At 41.9% G+C, this 13,118-nt stretch overlaps 1 protein-coding gene and 1 pseudogene across 8 annotated transcripts in view; one reads left to right on the top strand and one right to left on the bottom strand.

The window, feature by feature from the left end:
- DISP1 (dispatched RND transporter family member 1) overlaps positions 1–13,118 on the top strand; it is a 170,524-nt gene that overhangs the window by 59,834 nt on the left and 97,572 nt on the right. For 5 of the 8 annotated variants that reach the window (XM_032318844.1, XM_032318845.1, XM_032318851.1 and 2 more), the window contains one exon: positions 12,524–12,586. The exons of 1 other annotated variant lie outside the window; for it this stretch is intronic. The gene's annotated coding sequence lies outside the window, so the exon portion shown is untranslated. Of the gene's footprint in view, positions 1–12,523; positions 12,601–13,118 lie in introns of all 8 variants that reach the window. 2 more of the 8 variants (XM_032318847.1, XM_032318846.1) reach the window with 1 other exon arrangement.
- Positions 2,411–2,507, bottom strand: LOC116576818 (annotated as a pseudogene).

The following is a 13,118-nucleotide window of genomic DNA, read 5'->3' as shown; positions in this document are numbered from 1 at the left end:
AGGGTCCTGGGATCGAGCCCCATGTCAGGCTCCCTGATGGGTGGGAAACCTGCTTCTCCCTCTCCCACTCCCCTAGCTTGTGTTCCCTCTTTCGCTCTATCAAATAAAATCTTAAATAAATAAAAGAATGCAGCAGAGGGGTGCCTGGGTGGCTCAGTCGGTTGAGGGTGGGATTCCTGATTGTGGCTCGGGTCATGATCCCAGAGTTGTGAGATCAAGCCCCGGATGGGCTCCACATTGGGCATGAAGGCTGCTCAGGATTATCTTTCTCCCTACTTCTCTCTCTGCTCTCGCTTGCTCACACACTCTCTCTCTCAAAAAAGAAAAAAAAATGCAGCAGAATATTTGTAAAAAATGACACATGAGGAGCTGCTGGGTGGCTTAGTCATTGGGCGTCTCAGGTCATGACCTCAAGATCCTGGGCTCGAGCCCCACATCGGGCTCCCTGCTCAGTGGGAAGCCTGCTTCTCCCTCTCCCACTTCCCTGCTTACATTCCCTCTCTCACTCTCTGTCCAAAAAAAAAAAAAAAAAAAATCTTAAAAAAAAAATGACACACAAATCTTTTAACAGAAGTATGTTGAAATTTAATTGAATCAAGTCTAGTGATGGAGGGACCAGTTTGAATTAGAAAACAGTCTGGGGTGCAGAACTGTAGGTGTGTGCCGTCCTAGCGGTAGGGGGCCACACCAGGGAGGCATGGGTCTTTCCCATAGTTGTGGCCCTGGAACAGCACAGTGTCTGCCCAGCACCCTGGACATGCTGGATAAAGATCATGTAATGAGTGAGTGAATCCTAAAGCTTTGGGGGTACTTCTGTGTTTTTTTAAGTGAAGAAACTTAATCTAGAAACTGAATGGCTGAGGTGGAAATACAGGCAAGTTCCCAGTAGCCATTCAACACTAACTACATTTTTTAAAAATTTTTTATTTTCAAGATCTGTAATAATCGGAACTGAGCCAAACATATATAATAACGTGAGATTTTTAGTTACTGCTTCAATAAAATGACCATTGTTTCCACTGTTCATTTGTTAGTAAATCTTTGTGGGAGTTACACAAAGGTTCTTTTTTTTTTTTTTTAAAGATTTTATTTATTTATTTGACAGAGAGAGATCACAAGTAGGCAGATAGGCAGACAAAGAGAGAGGAGGAAGCAGGCTCCTGGCTGAGCAGAGAGCCTGATGCGGGGCTCGATCCCAGGACTCTGGGATCATGACCTGAGCCGAAGGCAGAGGCTTTAACCTACTGAGCCACCCAGGCGCCCTACACAAAGGTTCTTTTAGTAAATACCCTCTTTGGACTGTCATAAAGCCTGCATTCATTGAACAATATAGGATCATTGATTTTAGTGTGAAGGGACTAGAAATTATCTAGTTCACGCAGCTCATTATTTAGGGGAGGAAATGGCCCTTCGAATAGTTATGCAGCTTTTCAGTGTCACATTGGTGGCTCACCTGAAACTGGAAATCGAGTCTGGGGTTCATGGTTCTCTGTCTTGTGTATCTTTCTTATAACTAATAGACTTCTCACTACCATGTAACATATTAGTGTCTTTCCATGCAGATTTATCTAGGCAGTATGTTAAATATATTCAAACGGGGGACAGTGAGGTGTAGCCTTACCCGTAAAATTGGGATTAAGAAGGAGCTTTTCTGTCCTTCCTAGCGCTCCCGGAGTGTTGGATGCAGAAGGGGTTAATGAGAGGGAGGCCCACAGGGAAGGGTTTAGGGTGGCGAGCATTCATTCGGGAAGAATCTGAACATCCGTCAGGAGAAGGGAGTAAAGGTGTGGGCATCACAGAGACTGTGAACGCTCTGTGTTGTGAGAAAAGGTGTAGCAGGATATTAGTGGAAAAGGCAAGTTGCGAAGTAGTATGTATTATCTGATCAAAAATAAAATCCTGCACATGTGTGTTTGTATCATATGTCTCCATATGAGGAATGTAGGGATGTATACATGCACATACAACGTATATACATGTATGTTACATATGAGAGGTTTCTCTATCTGTGAATGTGCGTGGGGTATGCGTTGTCTCCTGGAGTGGGATCTGGAAACCTTGTTGTTTCTTTTTTTGTTTATCATTAGATTGTTTAATTTGTTTCAAGAAGCATCTATTATTTTTGTTATGAAAAAGACCTAAAAATAAAAATTAAAACCAACGTATAGCTTTGTGTATTTGTGATTTTTTAAAAAAAATATGGAATGCCAGGGGCACATGGGTGCCTCAGTTGACCATCCGACTCCTGATTTCAGCTCAGGTCACGATCTCAGGGTCATGAGATTGAGCCCCGAGTTGCACTGGGCAGAGCCTGCTTAAGATTCTCTCTCTCCCTGTGCATCCCACCATCCCAGCTCATGCACACATGGGCTCTGTCTCTCTCGCTCTAAAAAAAAATAAAAAAAAAATTAAAAATACAGGCTGCTTCATAAGTTTCCATGTCTTCTGTGCTCAGGGGCCATGTGATCTTTTCTGTATTGTTCCAATTTTAGTGTATGCGCAAACACTGATGTTTTTAGTAGTGTTGTTTGTGTGTGTGTGTGTTTTTAATAAACTTATAACAGTGAAATCAGTAAGTAAAATTTCCCATAGAAGAAAATCACAGATTATTACCTGGCTACTGATTGGCTCTGTTTGGATGATTTCTAATACACTGAAATTCTTCATTAGTAACATATACAGAAAGAACATCTTGAGGATAATTTTCAGATGTGCTTTCCGTAAGATCACATTTTTCAAATGCTTACATTGTTCATTCACATAATTTTAAGCATTTACATAATTCATAAGCTTTTGTATTTAGCATCAAACTGATTAAATAAGTATATTTACCAATAAAGGATGAATGTTTCCATGGGAAATCAAGGCTAATAAATTCTCATGCCCATGGTTTAGTGAAGACTCAGAACTTTCTTTTCTCAAGAAATGAGTTGCTTAGTGTAATTATAATTTTCATTTAAAAAGAGAACAACATGAACTTTTTGCATTTTGCAAATTTTCTTAAATTCTAAGGCTCTGAGCCTTTAGTAACCGAAACAAGTGCAGATAACCTTGTAATTTTCCAACAGAAGGGATGCCTCACTCCCAAGATGCTGTTTGTTTGTTTTAAATCACAGGTACTAATAAAAGAGAAATATTTTTGAATGTAAATATTTACTGGAAGTGTGTTAGTCATAGGCCTCACGTAGCACTAAGAAAGCCATTATTCACATCGAACTTAAAAACTAGTCAATTTTAAAACTTGAAGAAAAATACCAGTCACAATTTGAGTGTACTTGGGGTGGAGACAACAAAATACTAACACATTTCTTGGCCAAGATCGGTGTGTATAATCAGTTGCTCTTGTGTCAGGCTTTTATGTTTTCATTAAAGTAGCACAAAATTAGTGTCTTTAAAAGACCATGAGAGTGGGGCACCTTTGTGGCTCAATGGGTTAAGCCTTTGCCTTCTGCTCAGGTCATGATCCCAGAGTCCTGGGATCGAGCCCCACCTCAGGCTCTCTGCTTAGCAGGGGGCCTGCTCCCCCCCCCCCCCCCACCGCCTGCCTCTCTGCCTACTTGTGATCTCTCTCTCTGTGTCAAATAAATAAATAAAATCTTAAGAAAAAAAAAAGACCACAAGAGTATAGCCAAGACCTGAGCCAGCAGTGCCTGTGGACTAGGGTTCTTTAGAGCCTACTGGAATGAATGAATGAGTGAATGAATGGAATTCTTAGATCGTGTCTGACACAGAACAAATGTTTAATAAATTTCTTGGTTTGGATACTCATTTTATTTCATAAACCTTACTCACTTGCTTTCTGTATACGGGGAGAGGTTTGGTTGATCAGTGTTTGTGGGACCAGAAAAGACTCAGCTTCCCGAGTATATAATCTGTTGTATCTTTAATCTTTAATCAATTAAAATGAAAGGAGTACCCGCATGTTGGTGAGCAGATTGGCTCTTTCTGTGCATGGATTTCTCTGTGTACATGAACAATTTCACTTCTTAATGAGTAATGGAAGGATTAGGAGCACCAACTTCCCAGGCAATCAAAAGTTTCTATGTAACTTTTGACTCCAAACTTCACTACGAAGAGCCTACTGTTGACTGGGAAGCCTTACTGATACCTTGTCAATGAGCACATATCCTGTCTGTTGTATGTATTGTGTACTGCACTCATACAATACAGGAAGCATTAGGAAAATCACAAGGAAGAGAACATACACAGTCATGTCCTGTAACATATGTGTAGGAGCAGACCTGTGCAGTTCAGACATGCATTGTTCAAGGTCACCGGAGCCTTGGGGAATTGCCCACTTGTACCAGAGGCAGAAAGAGGTTCATTGCAGCACTGTCAGCAGTTGTAAAATACCAGAACCCCTCAGTGTCCATCAAAAGCGAGTTATGTGAGTGAACTTTAACATCTCCACACTGTGGATTAAGCCTTAGCAGTTAGAAGGAGGAAGCAGAGCTGTGTGAGAGCAGGGATTGCAGAAGAAGCAGTGAGTCAACACTTGGGAGCACTGCACGTGATGTGACCGCATTTACAGGAAGTTGAGGACTTGCATGACGGTACTCTGTTGTGTATGGATACATATGGAGCAACAGCCCAAGAAATACTTGCAAGTAAAAACCCCAGATTCAGGATAGCAGTCACATCTTTAGCATGAAGAAAGGGAAGAGGATTGCAGAATGTTCTGCAGGGGAATCTACTTAATATGGTGGGGGGGCAGATAAGACAGAATTTAAAGATGTTTATAAAGCTGGGATATGAGGGCATGGGCACTCATTATATCTTTCTCTTTTCTTTCTTATGTTTGAAATACTTTACGTGCACACAGATTAAAATAAGTACTTGGAGATACCATAAAAGCAGCAAGGAGAGAAAGACAGTGTGACCGCTGGAGTCAGAGTCATGGGTCTGCCCTCTCTGCTTCTTTGGACTCTGGCCCTCAGCTCATGGCTTTACCTCTCTGAGCTTGTGATCTCATCTCTAAAGTAAGGATAATAATACCGCGGGGCTCCTGGGTGGCTTAGTCAGTTAAGCGTCTAACACTTGCTTTCAGCTCAGATCTCAGGGTCAGGAGATTGAGCCCCATGTCAGGCTCTGTATCAAGCATGGAGCCTGCTTAAGATTCTGTCTCTCTCCTTCTGCCCTTCCCCCTTCCCTTGGCTCACACACACACTCCCTTTTTCTGTCAAAAAATAAAATAATTTTAAAAAATAGTGTCTCAATCCCAGTTTGTTAGGAATTAATAGCATCCCTAAAGTGCCTTTTATAGTTGTTGATGCAGAAATGCTAAGAACTGGGAGTAAGGTCTGAGCCCCAACAGACATCATCCTTGCCCTTACATCATAGGGGAGGTAGACCATCAGTTAATCACCCACGCACATATAAATGACACCTGTAATCTGTGTCTTGAAAGACATGTGCAAGTGTAATTCCCTCTAATAGGGGATATTATGGACCACAAATTTGTGTCCCCTCAGATTCATTGTTGAAACTCTAATCCCCGGTGTGATGGCATTTGAAGATGGGGTCCTTAAGAGGTAGGTAGTTCTTGAGGGTGGCGTCCTCATGGTGGGATTAGTGCTCTAGTAAGAAGAGATGGGAGAGATCGTGTTTCGCCAGCTGTTCTACTGAGGAAACCAAGAAGGGGGCTCTCACCACAAGTCCTTTCTGGCATGCTGGTACCTGGATCTGGGACTGCCCAGACTCCAGAATGTGAGAAGTAAGTGTTTGTTGTTTGAGCCCCCCAGTCTATGAGTTTCTGGCTACAGCCATGCAAACTGACTAAGACTGGGGCCGGAAGCTGGTTGGGGAGGTCCTAAAAGTCTTCTCTGACAAATGTCTTAGGGCTAGGCTTTGAAGAAAAAGAGCAGTGAAAAAGAGAGGGTGGTGTGGTCCAGCCCAAAGGCAAAGCCCAGAAGTGCTGCTAGAGGGGGCACAGCCAGAGAGGAACCCCAAGGAGGCCAGCTCCAGGGGGAGGGACTGGAGATGAAGCTAGAAGGCACGAGTCAGATGTGTGGCCCTCTGAAGTCCCAGCTGGGTAAGTGGGGAATGAGAAGAGCAAAGAAAGATGCAGTTGGGTGGACTAGAGTGCCTGAACCAAAAACATTCTTGAAGGATGGTGTGGGAACAACTGTAAACAATGGGGGCATTGTTAGGAAGTCTTACACATTGATCTGCTGGAGGGCCCAGGGTAGTCAGAGTTCACATGGCTTTTTAGAAGATGAGAACTGAGAGGTGGAAACTACATCCACAAGTCCGTGGGTAGTTTTTTGAAACATCTGTGCCATTGGCAAAAAGTCTTGGTCCTCACTCCCTTAGTCCTTTTTGCCAGTAGCTGTTCACCCTAAAGGTCTCCATCTTTAAATAGAATAGAGTGCTTTGTGGTGCACATTCCTAAGTTTACACTGTTACACAAACACAGAGTTAAAGCCTAAAATAAATAGTGAACAAATACCAAGGAACTTAACAGTGTTCTAAATAAATGGTTTGGGTCTAACCACTGTTACCAGAATGACCGTGATATTCCTCTCATTGCCACCCTCAGCTGAAGTGCCTATTAATACGTTTATGTTTGCAGTGTTTTCCAGCTTTCATGAGTTAAACAAACACTTGTTGAGAGTTCACTGTGGCTAAAGCACCATGTAGAGTGGGTGATCGATGGACAAGTGTATTGGTTTGCTCCTCCTCGCTCCCAAGATTGCTTCCCTCTACCCAGCCCTGGCTGTGGAGCTGCTCCCCATGCTTTCTGAGGTCATCCCCATGTCTCTGCCAGCAATAAAAGGCAGCCAGAAAGTGGGGAGAAGGTGTGAGCTGGGCCCCAGACACTGGTTAATTAGAGAACTAGATCTCGGTCCCCATGGATCACATTTAGAGATTGCTAAGGAACCAACTCATTTTGAAAACTGGCAGGTAATGGGAGAAGATCAAGGACTTCAGGTGTAGTTTAAGAAAACGGAGAAGCACAAAGATAAACATTTTTAAATAAACATTTGACAAAAACTTCATGCTGTTGACGGTTTGTCAGAATGAACATTCATGCCTTGCTTGTGGAGTACGGAACACTTCAAGAGAATGGCTTTATCGTATGCATCAAGACTCCACTGCTGGGAGTCTTAAGGAAATGACAGTACACATGAAAAAGTAATGTATGAAGGTAATTCACTGAAGTTTCTTAATTATAAAAATCAGAAGCAATCTAAATGTTATCAGGAATTTTTGAATAAATTATGAGGTATCACCGTGATAGACTATTATGCAACCATTCCAATTTATATTTATGAAGCTTAACTTGAGAACTGGGTTGTCCTATTAAGTGGGGATGAAACAGGAGCACAATCCCAGCTCTGTTGTAAAAAGAGGAACATGGGCACATATATGGGTCTGGAAATACAGGCACTGGGATGTTGAGAGAGCATGCCGGCTTTGGGATTGTGGGTGATTATTTTATCTGTGTTCATGCTTTTCTGTGCCATCCAGTGTTTCTTCAGTATGCATGCACTACGTCCGTCACCAGAAAGAGAGCGGACAGTATTTACTTAAAATAACTTCTGGGACAATATTCCCATGGGAGGGAATGCAGACTGCCTTGGCCTTCCTAGCAGTCTAAGAAGGCTGTTTGTTCCAGAGAAAGCACCTATGTTTTCCAAAGAGAGGGCAACACTTTTCCTATCCAAACTACTGAGGGATTCCTGAGCCCTTCTGGGGGAAGTGCAGCTTTCCTGAGTGCGAAGAGGGGGCCGAGTAGCCTTCTAGAAGAGCAGCAGGAGAGGGTGCTGTACAGGAAAGCTGGTTTGAACTCATGTTACTTTGAGAACATTCACAGGCCTGCTGTGTCCCATGACAGGGAACTGCTCCATACCTTTTAGCACCATTGATGCAGAACCATTCCCATTGTTCACATCCACGGATTTTAAGGAAGGAACGGGAGATTCAGACAAGAGCTTCTGTCTTTTTTCTTTCTGAAGTTCTCCTTACAGTGGTGAGGGAGGAGCTGCATTTGCGGCTCCGTTGTGGATTTATTGGCAGAGGCAGCTGACATTGGGGTATAATTTGAGCTTGTAAAATTAGCAACACGGTATTTTCAGTTGTTGTGCTCAAGTATTTTTACAGATCATTGTACCTTTGGTTTTGGTTCAAAGGAAGAATACTACTTTGACACTCTTTAATTCTAGATTTTGGAAGGGACACAAAAGATGTTCCTATTTTGGAAAGAGTAGACAGGAACAGATTTTTGAGTGAGTACCTTCATATATATTTGTGTGGGTTTATGTATCCAACACGTGCACATGAAATAAGACTATTTTACCAAATGAAAACATTTGATTAAAGGAAATTTTGAGGTGGGGACTTCAATAATTAACATTTAGAAAAACAGCTTTTCTTTCTTTTCTGTTGAGTTAGAACCTTGCCCCATCTTGAAAGGAAGTACTACATGAGCAGACAAGGAATTGTCTCATTTCCTTCTGAGCCTGACATGGAGAATTTTTAGCTTCTCTTAATCTTTTCCATCACATGGTTACCGTATGTGTACATGTCATGAGATAATAAAGAATAAAATACTTGTACATTGCAGATCATTTAAGATAAAATGCACATTGCAAATAAGTATAATAATGTTATTTTGCAATGATTTTTCTCATCTTTTTAGATTTAGCTTCTAAATTTAATTCCTCCTTGCAGGTGTATGAATTTCTCTTTACTACTCTAGGGCCATTCCAATCATCTGCACCACAAAGGAACATTTTCTCTAACTAGTGTAGTAATTTGGGAATGGCAGGTATCTGGAGGACTCTAATAGCATGGCAAAAGGAGGAGATTGATGTCTGGTGGGAACTTGTCTTGTCTGCATTACATCTGAAAGCATCTTTGTCCGGTGAGGGAAGAAGAAAAACTGCAAATTTGCAGGTTAATGCAAAGGAACTGAATTTTTCTCTTTATAACTTTGTAAATGGAGAAATTCTCTCTATGTTTCCTTTGCTGTAGTTTTACAACTTCCTATGTGTTCCTCTTTTACGGCATTTCCCATTTGTCTGACTTGGTTTTCCATGGAATTTGACAGAACAAAGAAAACAGTTTATATGGAATTACATAAATTCCTTATTTCTGTGATGGGCCAGTCTCACTGGACATAAATGATAATGGCAACAATTGAAAGTATGTTAAACATCAGCATAGAGGATCTGTACAGATATGCAGAAACTAATATCCAGTGGAGAAATTAAAAATATTGTCAGAGAAGATAAAAGTTTTCCAAGGGACTTTTTCAGAAAGAATGTCAAAGTCTGTTCCATGTAAAAGGCTTTACTGAAATAGGTAAGATTATGCCTGGACCAGCCTTTGGGAAAGATATGTGTCCATACAGCAATTAGATTAGTGGAAGGATACTGTTAACTAAAGAAATGCCAGTTAAAATAAGGCAGGAGAATAATTTCATGTTTTTTAAACTGACATTTTCTTTTCTTTTCTTCTTTTTTTTTTTAAAAGAAGAGGAAGCTCAGTCCTTGTCAGGTTGAAGGATGCAGAGGACAGCTTAAGCACCATAAATATGTTCATAGCCTCTGACCCAGGAATTCCAAGCATAAACATTTATCTTAAGAAAATAATTGAAAAGACTTAGACACAGCTGCAACAGAGACCAAGGGTATGCACGCGGACCAAGTGTTGTATAGAAACCTTATTTTTTCCACTTTGCAGATTGATTGTTTAGAGACAGACTGTGCAGGAGTTGCAAGACATAGTGGCTCAGCCACAAGCACGCACAGAGCTGTTAATTCTGCAGATAGACTCGTGCATGTGCTTGCACAAGGCTCAGTGGAAGTACAGCCATGGCTCTGGAAGTGGGCAGTGTGGAGAATCACGGTGCCAGAATATGGCGAACCTGGACGGTGTGCTAACTGTGCTTCCGGGTAGACACATGCCAGCTGCACCCTCACCGTGGTGGGGGCCGGTGACACACCACGAGGGGAAGGGACTCTGATGATGAAGAGAGCCGGCAGAGTAACAGCTCGGAAGACAAGGACCCATCTTGTCTTCCTCACCCTGGTTCCCCAGTAGAGGACCTGTCCTGTAGCTGGCTGTCAGTCAGGGGTTCGATTTCGTCCATCACTCTTTTCTCTAGACTCTGATTGCTGGTGCAGGCTTCCAAACTCCTGCCGGGTGACTTCACCAGAATCACTTGAGATGTCTGTTTGTTTATTTTTAAAGATTTTATTTATTTATGAGAGAGAGAGATAGTGAGAGAGGGAATACAAGCTTGGGGGAGCTGGAGAGGGAGAAGCAGGCTTCCCTTTGAGCAGGTAGCCTGATGTGGGACTCCATCCCAGGACCCCGGGATCATGATTTGAGCTGAAGACAGATGCTTAATGACTGATCCCCCAGGTGCCCCACTTGAGATGTTTAAAAACATAAATGCCCTGGTCCCTGTTCCCAAGTGTTTATTTTGAAATAAATTTAAACCTTGAAAAAACAGGGACACCTGGGTGGCTCAGTCCATGGAGTGCCTGACTTTTGATTTTAGCTCAGGTCGCGATCTCAGGGTCCAGGGATGGAGCCCGGGGTCAGGCTGTGTGCTCACTCTGTGGGGAGTTTTCCTGAGATTCTCCCTTTCCCTCTGCCCTCTACCCTGTCCCCATTCACCGCCCCCCATAAAATAAATAAATAAAATCTTAAAAAACAAACTTAGAGAGGTCCCCTTGACTCTTCACTTAGCTTCTCTTCATGTTACCCTATGTAACTATAGCACAATTATTTAAAAAAACAAGGAAATGAACATTGTCATAATGCTACTAACTGATCTATAAGCCTTATTTGAATTCTGCCAGTTTTCCCATTTATATCCTTTTTGTGGCCCAGAATCTGATCTAGGAACCCACATTGTGCTCAATTGTCTTGTTTGCCCAGTCTCTTTCAGGGTGTGATGTAGCTCCTCAGTCTTTATCTTCCATGATGTTGGCAATTTTGAAGAGCCTTTTTTTTTTCTTTTTGGTAAATGTCTCTCAATTGGGGTATATCTGATGTTTTCTTGTATTAGACTGAGGTTATACATTGGGGCAGAAATACCACAGGAGTTGTATACCTGTTAGTAGATCCTATAAGGGGTAGATGATGTCAAGTCTTATTACTGGTGATGGTAACTTTGATTTCTTATGGTGTCCACCCAGGTTTGTTTCCCCCTGTAAAGTTACTATTTGTTCCTTTGTAATTAAGTATCTTGTGAGGAGGTACTTTGCAAATATCCTATTTCTCAACAAAGCTTCATTAAGCAGATACCAGGATACCATAGTAGTGATTCTTATAGTCAACAGCATCTGTGGCTTGATGACTTTGTAAATATCCTGATTCTCATCAAAACGCTGTGACTCTTGCCTACAACAAGTATCACTATGGTACTTGCTTGATTGTTTATTTTTACCCTTCCTTCCACATTAATAATTGGAAAGCGACTGTAAGGAAAAACTGTCTCTTTTCCCTCATTTACTTATTTATGTCAGTGTGGCCTCAGGAGTGTTTATAGGACCCTGTGGGCTTTCATCCAGTACCATCATTAATTTGTTATTCTGCTCAGATGGTTGCAACCGTGGCCATGTGAACTCCTTTGAATTAGCTTTTGACTTCTTTCCACATTTTTTTTTAGCACATTTATACTTTGACGCATCACAAAATATTCCAAGCTCGTCTTCTATTTTTTTTCTGCAATGGCTCTAGAACTCCAATGGTTTCCTGTACTGGAGAGTGGCATGTAATGCAAAATCAGGATCAGGATGCTGGATGTGCCGCCTGCTGTTTGGGCATTTTTGCTCGTAGGTCTGTCTGGCTGGATGGAGCTAGTTAACACACATATGCATGTGGACTCAGCTGCACACATTGATTTCAGTATCTACATACCTCTGACTCAAATACCATAGGACAGGGTTGTTTCTAAAATCGCCCATCCTACTGGTCACTTATTTCTCCAGCAGTGAGAGACTTGTCTCCTGTTATCTATAATACATTTACTTATTTCTTCAAATCTTGTAGACACAAAAAGCAATGACTCTAACTGGAGGTCGGTTTGTCCCCAAAGGCCATTTGGCACTGTCTGGAGACATAGTCCATTGTCGCAACTCAGGTGGGGGAGTGCTAATGGCAGACCAGAGATGTGCCCAGGATGGCCCCCACACTAGAATTAAATGGTCCAAAATGCCAGTAGTGCCCACACTGAGAAACCTGGGGCATTGAGCAATTTCAGAATGGCCAACCTATACCCCTATGAAAAACACATAATCTTTATGTAGTTCCTTTTTCTTTAGTCTCACAGTATTCAGTCAAAACAGTGTAATTGAGTTTATTAGGACCATTTCCTTCCTCTGCCTATGGTTGTGACTCACTTGTAACCCAGTTAGGGTCCTTTGTTAGTGTCTGTACTCAGTGTGGGGTGTGGTCGATTGAACGTAGGTTCTAAAAGTCAGAACAGGACAGAAAGATGTGCTCCAAAAGTACGGAACAGTTTTTACAAGTTCCTCAGATGATTCTGATTTTCACCTTTTTTCAGAACCAGTGGTGTAGCCCCTGGGCTGTGAAATCAGACCTGAATTTACATCCAATCTCTAATCAGGTGTGTAATGTTGGGTAAGTTACTTTCCCTCCCTGAGTCTGTACTTTCAAGGGTTGTCATGAGGGTGTGAAAGTGTACACGTGGTGTTTATCAAAACATCCACACAAAAAGGGAGTTGAGATGAGAGCTGTGTTCATTCTTTCATGTATCCATGTAACAAATATATTGCATCACTACTATGTGCTGGGGTGTTATACTTGTTCCCTAGTGAGACAGAATAACTGAGACCTGGCTCGTGCCTTTGAGGGGTTCATATTTTAGGGGGGCTCTTGGAGGTTTTAGAATAGCTATTTCTTACATCGATGTGCAATATAAGAGACTACAGTGAAAGTAAATCATGATTTTGTGGAAGCTTTTCCCTAGAAGGCCCAACAAATGCAGACTATCTGTACTTCTCTGGTCAGCTATCGTGGTAAAAAAACAGCCATCTAGAGAAACAGATCATTTTAGGTCTCTGACTCTTTCAAATAGAAGTTATTTCAGGCTTGTAAGAATATCTAGATATCGAACTATATGAAGTTGAACTCTCTAG

Source organism: Mustela erminea, chromosome 17 (genome assembly GCF_009829155.1).
Source record: "Mustela erminea isolate mMusErm1 chromosome 17, mMusErm1.Pri, whole genome shotgun sequence".
Lineage (NCBI taxonomy): Eukaryota > Metazoa > Chordata > Mammalia > Carnivora > Mustelidae > Mustela > Mustela erminea.
The sequence above is the reverse complement of the archived record's forward strand: the minus strand, read 5'-3'. Positions and strand labels throughout refer to the sequence as shown.